General features: G+C 43.5%; 1 protein-coding gene across 2 annotated transcripts in view; it reads right to left on the reverse strand.

The window, feature by feature from the left end:
• The window catches only part of CDH4 (cadherin 4), a 1,411,847-nt gene that overhangs the window by 1,027,873 nt on the left and 364,741 nt on the right, over nt 1-19,233 (reverse strand). The gene's annotated exons all lie outside the window — the stretch shown is intronic.

The raw sequence follows: 19,233 nt of genomic DNA on the forward strand, positions 1-19,233 counted from the left end.
TTCAGATATTAATTTATACCACTTAGCACTTGATGTCCTACGATGTCCGTCTGAAAACAGAGGAATTGCAAGCTGTAATAATTTTTCAAATTACGCCACTCAGGGAACCCCTTTTGAATAGCCTGCTTCAGTTGCAACCATTTATAAAATTGAAATACCAAAAGAGTGTTGCAACCGTGAAAATTCAAGCAATCTCCCATTTAAAACAACATCCTCTAATGTTCTTATGCCTGCTTGCATCCAAAGTTTCCAGGCAATTTTATAACCGCCTATTTGTATCTTGGAGTTCAACCATAGGGATTGACACAAAGACTGTTCTATAGAGATTTCGGTTAACTATTTATACATCTCAGGGTCTTCCAAGTATCAAAAATGATGTTATTATCCTTTGCATAACTGGGTTGTTTAATCTCCAATATATGAGACAGACGCATTGGGGACATAATTTTCCATTCCAAAATTAACCACTCTGGATAATGATCCATGAGGTCAGGCAGGATCCAGTACATACTCTGACGCAGAATATAGGCCTGATGATACCTATAGAAATTTTCGACAATTCTGCAAAATTTATTTGTAGCGTTTTGCAAAGAATTCCCCTATCCTAAGGCCTGAAATTCTTTCCTATCTTTTCCTTTCTCAGGTTCCAGCCTCCTCTGTTCCCTCTCTCACCCCAACTGCAGGTTTGTCTCCTTCTAAATCCTACATCTCTCTCTCATTCGCATCCTGAATCACCTCCCTGGCCCCCATGGTGTAGCATGTCACTGGCTAAGAATCGCTTCCTGCCTTTTCACTCCCTTTCTGGTCTGGTTCACACTTTTCCTCTCTCTACCTTCCCCCAAACCCTTGTACAAGAACTCTTCCTCCCTTCCCACCACCCCTTTCTGGCCTGAGTCACTCTCTCCTTCTCTCTACCATTCCCCCTACCCCCACTTGTAGGTCCAGCATCCATGACCCTCACCCCACCCCACCAACTCTCTTGCTCGCATTTATTCCTCCCTTCCCACCCTCCTTTCTGGTTTGAGTCACCTTCCTCCTCCCCCCCCCCCCATAGGCACAGAATCTATCTTCCCTCCCCTCCACCTTGCGGGTCCAGCATCCATGTTCCTTCTTCTCCTCAATCCCAATTGCAGTCCACCATCTAACTCTCCTCCCCCTTCTGCGGGTCTGCCTTCTCTCACTCTCTGATTATGTGTCCCCCCCCCCACACACACTTTGGCATCTTCCTGCTGTCCTGCTCCTGACTTGACAACTCCCCTCCCCCAAGGTCTGGTCTCCAATCGACTCCCCCTCACCATGTGGAACGGGTATCTCCTACCCACAGGCCCTCCCAAATCAGCAGCAGCAGTCAGCCAGCAGAGACAGTGCGATAAACAGGCTGCTTAAAAAGAACATGCTTAGTGCCCTTTGATGAATTCCCCCCTTAAGGGCTATTATTAATACTGTGGCTGGCATGGGTGACCTGACAGCGAATTATATCACCCCAGCGCAGACACATGCGCTAGACCGAGCATTTGTTGGCGGGGTGAAGAAGTGAAAAATAAAAAAGGTCACACACATTTCACTTTTCATGCAAATTGGTTTATTTCTGGATTACAATTCATCCGATGCTTGATGGCGACAGTTTCTTGGTGGTCAAAAACAAAGTTAAAGCATTTTTGCTCTAAGTCAGGAAATTCCATAAGCCTCCAGCCTAAACATAAGCTTATGACCTCAGTTTGGCTTCTTTACTGGAGCTTCCTCAAGCAAAACATTGCTTCAACACCGGGCCTTGGGCAGGCTCATGTAGGGTTACCATACATCCGGATTTATTTAAACATGTCCTCATTATAGAGGACATGTCTGGGCATCTGGACGGTTTTTCAAAACCCGGCACTTTGTCCAGATTTTGAAAAGCTTTCACCTCGGGACCGCATCGGGAGAGCATCTGTGATGTCATCGTGCTGCATCCGTGCACATGCAAGCAACCCTCCCGACGTGGTCCTGAGAATGAGAACAGGTTGAAGGGGTGGGGCTGTTGGGCAAGGCTGGGGCAGAATGGGGCGGGACTGTGTAGAACTGGGCGGGACTGGGCAGGCCTGGATTTTACAGGAGTAAAATCTGGTAACCCTAGGCCCACGCCTTTCTTCATACAGTAAACAGTTTCTTTTTCTATTTTAGGCTTTCCATTTTATCACCAGGTAATCACTGTGCAACCCTGATTTAAACCACCGAGCTTTGGCAACTATAATGCCCAGAGGAGAGGGACTATTCATCCCTAGATTGATAGAATTCAAACCCTCTCCCCCCCCCCCCAATTCCTTCAAAAGGGTTAGCAATTATTACAGGCACCTCTGGTTCAGTTCATTAGGCATAGAATTTCATTCCCCTTTTCTGATGACACCAATGCACAAGTTCACTTCACATGGCAAAGTTCAGGAATTCTAGCTTTACAGTGTCTTTAAACCATTCATCCATCTTACCGCTTATTGTGTCTCGCATGCAATTTATAGCTTTCTGCATCAAAACACAGTCTTAGCTTTGGCAGCTTGATACACTCAACCAAACAAATTCACTTTTCTTTCTCTCAAGCTTTTGAATCATTTCCTCAGCTTCTGGGCCTGTAAACCTCTGTACAGTCCATGGCCTCTATCTCATCCTCTGTAAGAGACATTCCCTCTGGATACAAGTATGATTGACTCTCCAAAGCTTCTGCTTCTGAATAGTTTCTAGCCTTATTAGAGGGATACCTGAGCTCACCCAGTTTTTTCAGAAGGCAAGTCCCTGGGACAGGCCTAGGTCTGCTTCCTAACTGCTTGGCTTCCTAGTGTGGTGTGAGGCTTCTGCCCTCTCTCTCTGCTGTGGTTCCCCTTCTTTTCCCCCCCCTCCACACACACAAACACTTCCCCCCAGGTGAACAAGATCCCCTGATTGGTTGGGAAACTCTAAGGCTATGAATTATGTCTAAACAGCCTGTTAAATTATAGAATGTGTTCTTTTCCTATGTTAGACCTTTTGGTGGTTTGGGAATTCTGGGTGGGGGTGAGGGTGCGTGCGAGCGGTCCTTCGGGGTGGGGGTGTGAGCGGTCCTGCGGGGGGGGGGGTGAATCGGACATCGGGGGGGGCATTAGGCTTTCAGGGTGGGGACAGGACTTTAAGGGGGAGAGGAGAGTCGGGGCGGGCAAAAGGAGAGTCGGGGTGGCCAGAGGAGAGTCGGAGCGGGTGAAAGGAGAGTCAGGCGGCGACGGGAGAGTCGGGGCGGAATGCACGGTATTCGGGTGTGCGTGGTATATAAAAATTTATTTACATAAATTACAGTTTCCCGCGCGCTATACCCGTGTGCGCGTTTTACACGGGTGCGCGGTATATGAGTGAAAATACGGTACTTCCTCTGTCATGGGCTCTTCCTTAGGCAAGTCAGAGTCTCCAGAATTTCCCTGCTACAATTTAACAGTTGTTAGAATAATGCCAGATGGAAGCCTAACTATTCTGTGCCCAAATTTTAATGCTAGTTGAAATTTGGACACAAAATTTTATAGAATCTGGTAGCTACTGTACAAAATTGTACCAGTACACACTACGGATATAAGATTAGGTCAGGCCTAAAATTAATAGCCATATACGCATTTTAAAAAGGTCCTAAAATAGCTGGCCCGCCCAGTTCCACCTATCCACACCCTGTTATGCCCCAGTCCCGCCCTCAATCTTGCCCCAGCCCCGCCCCAGCCCTGCCTGCCCTCCTGCCCAACGGTGATTTGTTGGAAGCTTTTCAAAACTCAAAGTGCCAAGTTTTGAAAAGCCGTCCAGACCCCCGGACATGTCTTCAAAAAGAGGACATGTATGGACGTCTGATAACCCTAGCCAATGCTATCTGTTTAGTTTAACATAAATCTTATTCAAAGAGCAATTGAAGGTTACAGATAATTTAAGCCCACCCTTGCTCAGTCCTAAACCCATTCCTGTATGTATGGATAGCATTGGGATGTTCGGTTGTATTTTCAGCCCAATACTAGCTGCATAATTTTGAAAATACATAAAGTTATACATTTCCCAGCAGCTGGAAAATATAGCTTATGAATACATGCTTAGCTGTTTATGAACTATACAATGGCACTTATTTTTGAAGCATACGAACATCCCCAAAATGTCAAAATGGATGTCCATGTGCTTGAAATATCCAAATCCCAGTTCAGAAAAAAACAATTTGGATGTCCATCACTGCCATACGTCCAAATTGCAAGGGAAGACCCAATTAGGCAATCCAACAGTGATTACCAAAGGGAAGAAAAGTCCAAGTATGAAAAAAGAAATTCTTAGTTAGACCTGTTTCAATAATGTCTAGGGTACAAACAGGTGCTCTTATTGGGTAGCTGTCCACTGAAAGGATTAAAGCATGACACCTCTTTAATCCCCCAGTGTAGGGTTACCAGACATCTGGGAAAACCCTCTTTTTAGAGGACTCTCCGCAGACGGACTTTCCAAAACCCGGCAATTTGTCTGGGTTTTGGAAAGCCTGACGAGCTCCGGTCCCATCTGGACGTCATCTGAGCATGCGTAGATGACGTAACACACATCCAAGTATGCTCCAGGCCCTCCAGACGCGACCAGAACTTGTCATGGAAGAAGAGAGGAGGTCTGTGGTGGTGGGGCTGGGGCAGAATGTGGCGGAGCTGAAGGCAAAACAGGGTGGAGCCAAGTGCCTATATTTTTTGTGGCCCCAAAAATGGTAACCCTACCCCAGTGGTTGATGTCCTCTTCTCTGTAAGTGAATGGAAAAACCAGGTATTATGGATATTCTGAGTAAAGTCGCACACAGATCTGAGTGGCCTAATGGTTAGTGCAATGGTCTATAAACAAAAAGAGACCCAAAGTTCAAATCCCACTTCAACTCATTTTTTTTTATATTGTGTGCCCTCCAGGGACAGAAAAATACCTACTGTACCTCAATATATAAGCCACTTGCAAGCCTGAAGGATATTATGGTGTACATTCAGATATAGTATTTGTTCCTGGAACTCTCACAATTACAAAATAAAGTGTTTTAGTTGGATTTGATCCTTGGTTTACAGTCTACTGCACCAACCACTGGGCTGTCCCTCTGGCTCTGAATGGATTTCTCGTGTGGCCATTTTCTAAGAATGCTGCCATGTCTCTTGCATTTCCTCATTCGTAATTTGGACGCTTCAGTTTGTAAAATGGCTCCTCCTGCTGGACATCTCCAGAACACAGGTGTCCATCTCATCTACTTAAGAACAGGAAATCTTGACGCATTTCCAGTTTGAAAATATGCGTGAGATGGACATCCGTTTGGGAAGTTTTTACACAGACGTCCCGATTCCGACTTGAACATTCTTTCAAAAATGCCCCTTCTATGCATCCTAATGCCCATTTTAAAATTGCATTTCTTTCCTAAATCAGGAAAGGATGTTTGCGGTAACATAACATGCATGCAAAATGCAGAATGGACTTTGTAAGAAACCACATTAATCTGCAGCTTTCTTACACGCTTTAAAATTGGAATTTGTGGGCTTGCTGCATAGGAATCCCTACTGAACAGTATCTAGCATTCTCCACTTTTATCAGAGTGGAAGCAGTAATATTCACAACCCGTTTAAGGCTTGCTTCAGGCAGCAAAAATAACATTTTGGGAAACAAATGACAAAATGTTGAAAGCAATCAGATTTTTTTTTCCTAAAGAGAAGGTTTGGACTAGTTAACCCGTGTCACCTTGGGCATAATAACTGCTGAATTCATAAGATTTCCCACCTTAACTGGCAATTTCTTAAGAAATAATCCGAAAAATATTGCAGCATCTTCCCCCCCACTCCCTGTGCAAATCATTGTTGTTTATAACCCTGGGGGTACTGCATTTCTTTTGTACCAAGGAATTGTAATAATAAATGTATGATTCCATTAGAGAAAAACATCGCAGACAACCAGGGTTCTCCAAGAGAAAGAAAGAAAGGCAGCCAACCATGATCCAAAAAAGAGAGTAAGGGATTTTTCAGACTGTTCCCTTTTCACTACTACTACTATTTATCTATATATATAAAATCGGAGGTATGTATGTGTGTATGTATGTGTGTGTGTATGTGCCGCGATCACGCAAAAACGGCTTGACCGATTTGAACGAAACTTGGTATGCAGATCCCTCACTACCTGGGATGATATGTTCTGGGGGTCTCGTGGCCCACCTGCACACGTGGGCGGAGCTACAAACAGAAAATCAGATTTCACCCATTCATGTCAATGGAAAAAATGTAAAAAGCTGCCAACGCAAAAACGTCTTGCCCGATTTGAACGAAACTTGGTATGCAGATCCCTCACTACCTGGGGTGATATGTTCTGGTGGTCTTGAAGCCCACCTGCACATGTGGGCGGAGCTACAACCTGAAAATCAGATTTCACCCATTCATGTCAATGGCAAAAATGTAAAAAGCTGCCGACGAAAAAACGGCTTGCCCGATTTGAACGAAACTTGGTATGCAGATCCCTCACTACCTGGGGTGATATGTTCTGGGGGTCTCGCGGACCACCTGCACACGTGGGCGGAGCTACAAACAGAAAATCTGATTTCACCCATTCATGTCAATGGAAAAATTGTAAAAAGCTGCCAACGCAAAAACGGCTTGCCCGATTTGAACGAAACTTGCAACACATCTTCCTTTTCAGTTTAAGAGCTTGCAAATTCCAGTGAGACTTGCATTCTCTATCACAATCAACAAATCACAGGGACAGACTATTACATACTGTGGAGTGGATTTAAGATCCCCTTGTTTTTCCCATGGACAACTCTATGTTGCTTGCTCAAGGGTGGGTTCACCCAAGAATTTATATGTTCTTGCTCCTGGAGTTGAAACTAAAAATGTTGTTTATAATCAAGTTTTGTGTTAGTTGTATTGTATTCATTTTGTCAAATATTTCACATTATAATTTGAATATTGTACTTTTTATAAAGCTGTAAAAAAATAATTTCATTCACCACTATAAAGTATCTTTATTTGAATCCATTTACAGTGTTATTGCTATAATTAAATACCCGTGCAACGCCGGGGCATCAGCTAGTCACTTATATAGCGCTGAAAGGTGTACGCAGCACATTTTGACATTTATAGATCGTAAGTAAGCTATTCCGAGCAGGGACAAACAGACATGACATAGACCTAAGCCGTTTACAAAAATACAAACATCATCATGATATGCCCATCATACAAAGGAGTCAAATACAGAAACCACATACAAAGAACAGAAATCTCATATGTACCAGTGAAGCATGATACATAACTTGTGTGTGTTGCAAGAGGTGAGGTTAAATGCCAGAGCTCAATTTTCAAAGGATTTAGGACAGTTACATAATCAGAACTTTACATCAAAGCTAAATTTAAAATATTTTAAATGGTAGGGATCCCCAAGCCCCACCAGCCGAAAACAATCTGGAGCTGTGCTCAGTCACTAAACCACTGAACACAATGGTAGCAAGTTGGGTCGCTAAGGCCAGCATCTTGATCATCTTCAGTTCTCATGCATGACTTGAACATGCACAAACACCAAACATGTCTGAAATGCCACTGTCAGCAACTCAACATGTTGCCATTGAGCACCATGGTTTAGAGCAGGGGTCCCCAAAGTCCCTCCTTGAGGGCCGAATCCAGTCGGGTTTTCAGGATTTCCCCAATGAATATGCATTGAAAGCAGTGCATGCACATAGATCTCATGCATATTCATTGGGGAAATCCTGAAAACCCGACTGGATTCGGCCCTCAAGGAGGGACTTTGGGGATCCCTGGTTTAGAGACTGAGCGCAGCTCCGGATTTCTTCAGTTGCTGGGTTTGGAGATCCCGCAGCTAGGCGACTGGTTCACCTGGCTGCTGGATGTGCCCGAGGGCAAAGTGTATGGACCCAAGTCAGCCCAGGCCTGATCTTAGTTTAGGAGCTTAAATTTGAGAGGTAGACTCCTAAACCAGCTGAGCACTAATTTTCAATAGACTGCTAAACTAAGGATCCTCAAAAGTGGATGGCTGAAAGGATGGTGTTAAGGTCAAATAAAAAAAAATGTGGGTACTTAACGCTAATTTTCAGAACTAGGCATTTATCTTAGGATCCTAAACGCAAGTGTAACGGGCCTTTGCACCCTTCTTCAGAGGTCTCTGTACCTTCCAGTGGGAACAGCCAAACAATGGAGATGTCCAAGCAAGACAGGTGAACTTTATATATTTCACAAATCTCTTTTATTCACTTCAATGGCTCAATGACTCGACATGTACATGTTTCAGCCGCACTGGCCTGCATCAGGAGTCTTGAATTACATTACATTACATTACATTAGGGATTTCTATTCCGCCATTACCTTGCGGTTCAAGGCGGATTACAAAAGGTTAGTTTAAAAAAAACAGAGTTACAATGATTAGCTAGAGAGGTAAGTTGTAGGTCTTATAAACATTTAGCAGGTTGTTGAGGGTGAGGTGGTTTGTAAAAGAGTTAATAGGTGGTCATAGTGGAATTTCTTTTGTTATTATTAGTGCAGTAGTGGGTAGATCAAATGTCAGTTTTAGATTTACTAAACGGTCGTGAAGTTATTGCTGCTTCAGGAATTTCTTGAAAAGTGTGGTTTTTATTTCTTTTCTGAACGTCCTATAGTCTGGGGTGGTCATCAAGAGGTTGGAGATCTGGTTGTCCAGCCTTGCGGCTTGGGTGGCTAGGAGGCCGTCGTGAAGTTTTGTTCTTTTTACTTCCTTGATTGGGGGGGGTATGAATGGGGCGTGCGTTTTTCTTTGTCTTGTAGTGGGTGCTTGGATGAGGCGATTGTTCAAGTATGATGGACTGTCTCCGTGTAGGGTTTTGAATAATATGCAGTAGAATTTGAATTGGATTCTTTCTTGGATTGGAAGCCAATGTGAGTTGATGAAGGCTTCAGAGATGTGGTCATGTTTTTTCAATGAGTAGATGAGTCTCAAAGCTGTATTTTGGATTGTTTGGAGTTGTCTAATCGTAGTTGCAGAGCAAGGAAGGAATAGGATGTTGCAGTAGTCCAATATCCCTAGTATTAGGGATTGTACTATAAGTTGGAATTGTGTTCTTTCAAAGAATTTTCGGACTTGTCTCAGATTTCTCATGATTGCGAATGATTTCTGAATTGTTTTATTTATTTGCGGTTGCATAGTGCAGCATCTGTCTATGGTCATGCCAAGTAGTTTTATGGTGGTTTGGATGGGATATTTGATTGCGTTTATGTCTAAGTTGGTTGTGGTTTGGATCTTGTCATTTTCGAGAAGGATGAATTTGGTTTTGTCTTGGTTGAGTTTAAGTTTGTGATTTTTCATCCAGGTTGTGACTGTTTCAAGTGTTTGGTGAAGTTTGTCTGTCATGTTAGGTTTAGATTGATCGTATGGGATGAGGATGGTGATGTCATCAGCATAACTATAGGTGGTTATGCCCATATTGTCCAGATGCGTTCCTAGAGAAGCAGTGTAGAGATTGAAGAGGGTGGGGGATAGTGGAGATCCTTGTGGTACGCCGCAGGGGTTTGACCAGGATTCTGACTTTTCTTTGTTTGATTTTACGCTGTAGGTTCTGAGTTTTAGGAATCCTTCAAACCAAGAGTATACTTTGTCTGAGATGCCTATTGCGTCTAAGATCTGTAGAAGGATGTTGTGATCCACTAAGTCGAATGCCGCAGTTAAGTCCAGTTGTATGAGAAGCATTTTTTTCCCTGTACTAAGGTGTTGTCTGACGGTATCCATAAGGGAGCCTAGTAGTGTCTCTGTACTGAAGTTTGTTCTGAAGCCTGATTGCATGGGGTGGAGTAGGTTGTGGTCATCTATGTAGTTGGTGAGGAGTTTGGCTACTAGGCCTTCTATAATTTTGACATATAGCGGAATTGAGGCTATAGGTCTAAAGTTAGATGGGTGGTTTTGTGGTGACTAGATACCCACATGTACTAGACCACTTAAAATGGCTAATATTGTGCTTTAGAGTGAAGTAGCCCGAGATCCAAAATGTTTCTGTGTTCCTGAAAGTCATGAGTCAAAAATGGCTGCCCCTGACAAAGCGCATTTCCCCGTCCCATCCCCACGAGTTTTGTCGCTGTCCCTGTCCCATTCCTGTAAGCTCAGCTTTAATTGCACAAACCTCAAACACTAAATGATTTTAAAGTGGTTGAGACTTGTGCAGATGAGGATGGAGTTTGCAGGAATGAGGCAGGGACAGGATGGAAAAATGAGTTACCGCGGGGACAGGGAAAAATTTGTCCTCGTGTCATTCTCTAATCTTATGCATCTTTTAACCTCACTCCTCCCTTACTAGGGAAAGAGTACAATTAGTTACTTAAGCCACCGTGGAATCCACCTTCAGTTGACTAAATAGTTGCTGAAATTCCAGAGCCATAGGGTAAAGTTTGGACATAGCCTTCCAGTCTCCCATTGCTCAGTGACCAGCAAAGCGATGTCCGGAAGCACGGAAAAAAAAGATGTTCTGAGCATTTGTGCCGCTTATGACCATGCACTGTGAGGTGGATGGCTGCTGAAGCTCCAACTTCAACTCCCCGAGTGCATCCATAATAACATATGGGACGGTAGCCAACTAGAGAAGCTGCCACATTGATGGATCTTCCCCCTGGTTGAGTGAAACTATTGCCTCTTGACGCCTGGTCCCCAATAGGGAACCATAATCCTCCTAGAAGCATCTGAGCTCTGGAACAATAAAGGCATGGAATCTGACCTCCAATCCTCCCAGTCCTGTTTCACTTGGTCACTTAGGCTGGAAGCCAGCTTCCTCCAGAAGAGGAATCACTTCCTGGTCCAATACCAGTGCACCCCTAGGAAGCACAGTGCATCCCAACCCTTCAAATAATCTTTCCACAGGAGACTAGCAAATTCTGGGGCCCTAGAGGACTCATAAGCTGAGCCTGAAGCTCCCACCCCTCCCTCATGTGCTCTGGAAGTACATGAAGTACACAGACACTCCTTGGTCAACCATCCAGCTTACAACTGGCATGATATGGGGGCATAACAGCCCAAGGAGTCCATCCCAATTGATTTTGAGCCAAATCGAGGAGTTTTGAGGCAAATGGAAGCTTTAGAAAAAAAAATGTTTAAAATCCAAGATGGCCACTGCTAGTGAATTTGTGCCAAAAACAACCTGTGAGGGCTTCCCTGAAGTTAAAAAAAAATCATGGAAAAGAGTCTTGGAGGACCCTAACTCTGGCCCCAGAAACCCTTAAAAATGCCGTTTTCTGACCCCCTCCCCCAATTTTCCCAGTAGGGAATAATGGGCTGTACTCACTATGATGTGCTGGTGCCTGCCTATGCCAGCTTTGCTTCAGCAGGACTGAATGAAGAAGACTTTCTGCCTCAAGACCTTATTGGAATCAATCCACCACTGGAGATCTTTGGGCTGCCAGTTGGAGAGACACCAACTGAGGACTCCACCCCCACAGATCCTCAAGGTACAATGAGGGGAGGCACACAGAAGCCCCACAGCCTGAACTCAAGCCTCTAATAAACCAGAAGGCAAGCTGGCTTCTAGGGAAATGGACCTCAAACCTCAAAAAAATACAAAGGCTGGCTCATCAGATATACCTAGGGGTTGCCCTGAGGTCTGCATCCCAGACAGAGTAGCCTCAAATAAGGGGTCCTCTTTATCACTGAAGCTTCATGAAATAGGAGAAAAATATCCCAAACTAATAAAAACCAAACAGAGCATATCAGAACACACCTTCTCAGATCACGAGTAGAAGGAAAAAAATGAAAAGAACACTATAACTCCACTGGTCAAGGAGGAGGAGCTGAAAGATATGATTGACATCCTTCTGCAACCGTTCACAGGCACAGATTGATCACTTAATGTACAGACTCCTGTGTTTTGTAACAGAAAGGCCAATTTTAAAACATTGTTATATCTTAACAGTAGCTCAAGTTGATAACTTCCCCCCTAAGTCTTTAATAAGAAAGTGAATTGCAGATTTAAACATAGTTTCTGAAGTTTTAGATCTCTAAATTTAGAAACCTTTTTTGGGGGAAAAAGGTCCAAATTTGGCAGAATATCCTCCCCAATATAGATGTATTTGAAAACTGACCCCTCCCCCCCCCCCAACTGACCTCAGTTGCTTAAAAATTTTAACAATGGGCAATAAACAGAGAAAAATACAAGACTGACATAAAACTAATTTGCACTTTACAATAATTTTTTCAGAGCCATTTTTGTCTACAATATGACATGCGTAAAATTCCTGGCTCTAGAAAGTAGGGATCTGGCCTTCCAAATCTAATTATAATCTATCTATATATATAAAATCGGAGGTATGTGTGTATGTATGTGTGTGTGTATGTGCCGCGATCACGCAAAAACAGCTTGACCGATTTGAACGAAACTTGGTATGCAGATCCCTCACTACCTGGGGTGATATGTTCTGGGGGTCTCGCGGCCCACCTGCACACGTGGGCGGAGCTACAAACAGAAAATCTGATTTCACCCATTCTTGTCAATGGAAAAAATGTAAAAAGCTGCCAACGCAAAAACAGCTTGCCCGATTTGAACGAAACTTGGTATGCAGATCCCTCACTACCTGGGGTGATATGTTCTGGGGGTCTCGCGGCCCACCTGCACACGTGGGCGGAGCTACAAACAGAAAATCAGATTTCACCCATTCATGTCAATGGAAAAAATGTAAAAAGCTGCCAACGCAAAAACGGCTTGCCCGATTTGAACGAAACTTGCAACACATCTTCCTTTTCAGTTTAAGAGATTGCAAATTCCAGTGAGACTTGCATTCTCTATCACAATCAACAAATCACAGGGACAGACTATTACATACTGTGGAGTGGATTTAAGATTCCCCTGTTTTTCCCATGGACAACTCTATGTTGCTTGCTCAAGGGTGGGTTCACCCAAGAATTTATATGTTCTTGCTCCTGGAGGTGAAACTAAAAATGTTGTTTATAATCAAGTTTTGTGTTAGTTGTATTGTATTCATTTTGTCAAATATTTCACATTATAATTTGAATATTGTACTTTTTATAAAGCTGTAAAAAAATAATTTCATTCACCACTATAAAGTATCTTTATTTGAATCCATTTACAGTGTTATTGCTATAATTAAATACCCGTGCAACGCCAGGGCATCAGCTAGTTATCTATAAAGCTTTCATCCAGAATCCAGCAACAGCAGCTCACTTTCTGTCCTCTGAATGCTCCCTCCAGTGTGAACTGCTCTGTGCTTGCTCATGAATCCCATACATCTGGTTAGGGCAGACATGGGCAACTCTGGTCCTCGAGGGCCAGAATCCAATCGGGTTTTCAGGATTTCCCCAATGAATATGCATGAGATATATTTGCATGCATTGCTTTCAATGCATATTCATTGGGGAAATTCTGAAAACCCGATTGGATTCCGGCCTTCGAGGACTGGAGTTGCCCATGTCTGGGTTAGAACCTTTCCATTGTAATGCTCAAGGAGAGCAAACTGTAAAATCATTACACAGGCCACACAACCACAAAACTACAGCCATTCTCGAATATTCTCTGCATTTTGCAGAAGTTTCATGCCATTTAAGAAGTAGTCTTTCAGAAAAATAAATCAGATCTAAAATACTGCTTTGCTTTTTAATAAAATCAGAAGCAGGATATGAGTCAATTGGGTAGCACAGTTAACTCAGAAAAAAAGACAATGACAGACTTAGCCAAATCTTACTACTATAATTCTTTGAGGTATTTATTTTACTGGGCATCACAGGGGAATTCAGCACAATAAGGGTTAGCATCCTTTGTCCATCTGTACACTACACATTTTAAAAGCCGTATACAATGTCCCTTTATGTTGGTTATCTTCAAGGGACTGTTTCTAAACATGCCAAGACTGTATGGTAACAAAAAGAATACCCTGCCTGTGAACTATCTTTATATTTGAGGAGCCAGAGCCATTCCCTGTGCTATAAAATCAGAACATTTATTTATTTATTTTAAAATTTATATACTCTCTACACCAGTATATCACAAACTGTGTGCCATGGCACACTAATGTGCCTCCCAAGATTTCAGGTGTGCCGTCAGACACCAGGAAGGAGGAGAGGCACTGGTGCCAGCTGACTGCCTGTCAAAATGTCAAAATCGGTCCTCGAGGGCCACAATCCAGCCGGGTTTTCAGGATTTCCCCAATGATCTATTTGCTTGCACTGCTTTCATTGTATGCTAATAAATCTCATGCATATTCATTGGGGAAATCCTGATTGTGGCCCTCGAGGACCGACTTTGACACCTGTGGCCTACAGGATGTGCCTCTTGCAGTGAGAGGCACATCCTGTAGCCAATCAGTCAGCTCCAGCACCTCCCCATCTCTTCCCTTCCGGCATCCCTCACTGGCGGCTCAGGGCCCTTCTGGAGGGCCTTCGCGCATGCGCAGGCATCATTGCATCGATGTCTATGCACTTACAGATGCCTCAAGCCATGGCCACTATGTTTAGTGTGCCATGGCTTGACAAAGTTTGTGAGATACTGGTCTACACTAGTACAAATCTGAAGAAAAAAAAAAAGAGTTTAGTGTGGCATGTGAAAGGCAGCAAAGAAACAATATGAGCCTTGGGATCTAGCTAGGAACTTGAGACCTGAGTTGGCCACTGTTGGAAACAAGATACTGGGCTTGATGGACCTTCGGTCTGTCCCAATATGGCAATTATGTTCTTACGTTAAAGAGGAATGGAGTTATACTCATTAGTGGTTTCATGTATTTTTATGAGTGTTTTTTTGAGGCACTTTTACTAGGTTGCTTTAGGCCTGTGGTTTCCAATGCATGGCTCATGAAGTCCTCCATGGTGGCCCTCAAAACAGTTGGCTGAAATGCTTTTCAAAACCTGAAAATGTTTGAATTTCAGATTCGAAACCCAAATAACGAAGGTACGACCGTCTTATTTTGGTCCCCTCCAGGGATTCAAGACAAAGTTAGAAAAGTTCCTGCTAAATCAGAACGTACACAGGTAAGGCGAGACTCAGGGCGCTGGTCTTTGACCTAAGGGCCGCCGTGGAAGCGGAATGCTGGGCACGATGGACCACTGGTCTGACCCAGCAGCGGCAATTCTTATGTTCTTAAGTATGCCCGACTCTAGCTTTGTTCAGAAGCCATTATTGAAGCCCCACTGAATTCTCCCCAACCAAAATCGGGGCACACACCATAGAGGCTTGCCTGGCATTGACCTATCTGTCCAGCTACTCTAAGGGCATGGACGGTGGAAGCCTGCCCAGCACAGGCCTTGCTCCTCAATTACTGCCCTTGCCATCTAATCACCTCTTTGGTTCTATGCCTTCCAGACAGGATTCCTTTGTGTTTATCCCCCACATTTTTCAATTCCATTATAATTTTCATAGTTAAAAGGACTCCTAAATATATTGCCTTCGGTTCTTGTTGACGGCAGAGTGACAGAAATATTTCAAAAAACATATAAGCAAGATGGAACTGACCCAGTCTGACAGAAGAAAGAAGGCAAACAAAGAACTGAAGCAGAGCCCCAACACCACTAAGATGATGACACTCAGAAGGACCGTATTACTACAAAATAAACTCATTAAAGCAGGGTTGTATAATTTATAGATCTGGGAGTACTTAGTAAATAATTCCGGAACTGGTGCAGAACCAGTGTAAACTATAAAGGTTGGGGAAAGTATACAATATCTTGAATCTATGTAATGTGAAAAACCACATCAATAATACAGTTCAAACATCTAATCCTACAGCTATAGGAATCCTCAGTGAAGACAGTTTACAGGAAGACTGCTACCAGGTTATATTCTGAGGGAAAAAAATCTATAGTTTTTTCCAAGACAAGCAGATAAAATGTGCACTCAGAAGCCTACCTGAGTCTGAAAGAAAGTAGCAAGTGTGTTGAAACAAGTCTGTGTATGTTGTCATATGTCTCAAAGTTACTCATGCACAGTTGCGGCTCAGTGCAAGTCTAACATTCCAAGAGAAAGAGTGTCAGGAGAGTCCTCGTGCAATCAAGTAAGAAATTGCTAGATTTGGAGCACCGTTCAGTGATAAATTGCTTGCTCCAAAATTTTACTTTGTAGGATGATGAGGCAGACTCACCATAAACTTCAGTCATGCGTTCATGGGCCTCCTTTGGCTTTTTCCCTTCTTTTATGAGGAATTTTTAGTGGGGAAGAGAGTCCATTGAAGATAACCCTCACACTGGACAACCTGTGGAAGTAACATCCACAGAAATGTACAAGTTGAGGATTTAATTTTGTTAGACAATTTAAGGCTTCCTGAATAGCTGAATAAATAGAGATGTTGGCAGGTACAGATTGGAAAATAATTCATGAAAAATTGGGCATGTCCAAGGTTAGTGCAAGATGAGTTCCAAGAATACTGACGCCATGTCAGAGTGAATTTTTTTCATCATTTGGTGAATGGAGATGAGACTTTGATCTATCACAGAGATCCTGAGTCCAAAATAGAGTCAATGCAGTGGAAGCACAAGTCATCCCCCACCCCAAAAACATTCAAGATGGAAAAATCTGCAGGCAAAGAGTCATGGCAACTGTCTTCTGGGATGATGAAAGACTTTTGCTTCTGGAGTTCATGCCACACAAGAAAAACCATATCTGAGGATAGTTATGACAACACAATGATCACTTTGTGGGAGTTAATCAAGGAGAAAAGAAGAGGAAAACTCAAAGCAGGAGTGTTGCTTCTTCATGACCATGTGCCAATGCACATGTCACGACAATCTCAGGCTGCCATCCAAAAATGTGTGTTTCAGCAGCTGAACCATCCACCTTACATTCCTTAGATGGCTCCCTCGGATTACAGTACTCCCCCCAAATTCACAGGGGTTCCATTCCAGGAACCCCCGCGAATATAATTTTTCGTGGGGGAGACTGGTGAGGGCGGGAGAGACAGGAAAGAGCAGCCAGAGTGCCGGCGAGTGAAGGAAATCACTCGCAGTATGCTCCGACCGCCTCTTCCTACACTAAAGTCGGGCCTTACCAATCAGGAGCTGCGTGTCAAAGCAGCTCCTGATTGGTAAGGCCAGACTTTAGTGCAGGAAGAGGCGGTTAGAGCATATAGCGAGTGATTTCATTCATTCGCTGGTGCTCCGGCTGCTCTCTACTGCCTCTCCAGCTGTCCTCTTCTGGTCGGCGGTCACAGTCAGAAAATACCACGAATGATTGGGACCGCGAACCGCCGACCGCGAATGACCGGGGCAACACTGTATTTCCTATTCTGGGTTTTAAATAAATCTCTCCAAGGACAGTGGTTTTCAGATGATGAAGACGTCAAGGAAACTGCGACGTCCTGGTTTAAAGGTCAACAGAAGATGAGTCAAACCGAAGAATTATTTTCAAAGGAATTAAAATCATTGCAGGAAAAGTGAATGAAGTGTATGGAGCTGTCAGCGGACTATATTGAAAAGTAAAACAAACATTTTTTGAAAACTCTTTTCTTTCCTACTGAGGTAGATATATTATTGAACACCCTTCATAACTCCTGTTTAGGAGATCTCATTTTCACTAATTTACCATATTAAAGTGACAACAGGCAAAGGTTTGAAAAGCCATTTATAAACATTCTTAATCTGAAGCCAGTCAGCCTAGTGCAACTCTGATTTTACCCAAGAAACAAATGTCAACAGACAAAATGTTCTTTCAATGGTCAAAGCCATCAAACTGGTCACAGTCAAAATGTTCTTAAGATGATAGTAACACACCAGAGAGGCTACCGAGGTCTGCACTAGTCTGAAGCAACAAAGGAGCAGATTCCAGATGAAATATTTCAAAGACACTTCTTTATTAAAGCCAAGAACCTCACGTGGTATGCATTTTGCCTAATCAGGGTTGCCTCAGGTACAAACAGAAATGGGAATGACAAACCCCTTTACATCTACATTAGATTGTGACCATGCTCAGTGACATCAAGCAAGCAGCAATACACCTGATTATTCATTAATTCACAATGCCTAAGACATAATTGTATTTCCATCGGTAAAGGGTTGTTTATACAAGAGCTATTTTCAACGACTCCTATCTTTTCAGGCAACTTCTTGTGATAGAGTTTTTAGATCTTATAGTTAGCTCTGTCTCTTACCAGCAGTTCAGGATATTATTGAAAACCTACACTTCTCCCTCCAAATCTGCATTTTTTAGTATCCACGGATTCGGTTATTTGTGATTTTTTAATTTTTTTTTTTTTTTTAAAAGCTAATTCCAGACCTTCCCCACCACCCTCCCACCTCTCTCCTGGCATCCCAGACCTTATCTGGTGGTCTAGCGGGCTTTGTCAAGCAGCTCCTGATTGGTAAGGCCCGACTTTAGTACAGGAGGCGGTCGGAGAATACAGCGAGTGATTTCCTTCACTCACTGGCGCTCCGGCTGCCCTCTCCTGCCTCCCCTGCCCGGTCATTCGCAGTCAGAAAATACTGCAAATGATCGGGACCGCAAACCGCCGACCGCTAATTCACGAGGGAGCACTTTATTGAAAATAAAATCATTTTATCTGCCGGTGATCCTCTGCAGGCTGCTGTCATTAGCTTTAAAGGTGAGACCGGGAGGCCAGGGGGGAAGCCGGAGGATGCTAGAGAGAAGGGGGAAACATGCAGGCCTTTGGTGAATTGGACAGCGCTGGCGCTGTACTGCGTAGGGATGTTAGCTGGCAGGCGCCTCTCTTCCTCCTCAGTGTGCCGTGGCACACTTGGAATCTCAGGAGGCACACAGTTTGAGATACACTGGTTTAGGGGCACTAACAGACATTAAGCACTTATGGGTAAATTCAATATATGGTGCTGAAATTTAGGTGGCTGGATGATGAACATAGAAAATGAAGGCAGATAAAGACCATATGGCCTAACCATGCCGTCTCCCTCCTCTCCCTTAGAGATCCAACGTACTTGAATTCAGATATACTTTTTGTCTCCACCACCTTCATCGGGAGGCCGTTCCAGGCATCCACTACTCTTTCCATGAAAAAGTATTTTTCTGAGGTTACTTCTGAATCTATCCCCTTTCTCCTTCATCCTATCCTCCTCATTCCAGGGTATCCTTTTAATTGAAAGACTTGCCTCAGGCGCATCTTGTCATATCTCCTACCTCCCGCCTTTTCTCTAAAGCAGTGTTTCTCAACTCAGTCCTGGAGTACCCCTTTGCCAGTCAGGTTTTCAGGATATCCACACTGAATTTGCATAAACTCGATTTGCATGAACTGCCTCTATTATATGCAAATTTTTATGCATATTCATTATGGATAGCATGAAAACCTGACTGGCATGGGG

The sequence above is a fragment of the Geotrypetes seraphini genome, chromosome 11 (genome assembly GCF_902459505.1).
Source record: "Geotrypetes seraphini chromosome 11, aGeoSer1.1, whole genome shotgun sequence".
NCBI lineage: Eukaryota > Metazoa > Chordata > Amphibia > Gymnophiona > Dermophiidae > Geotrypetes > Geotrypetes seraphini.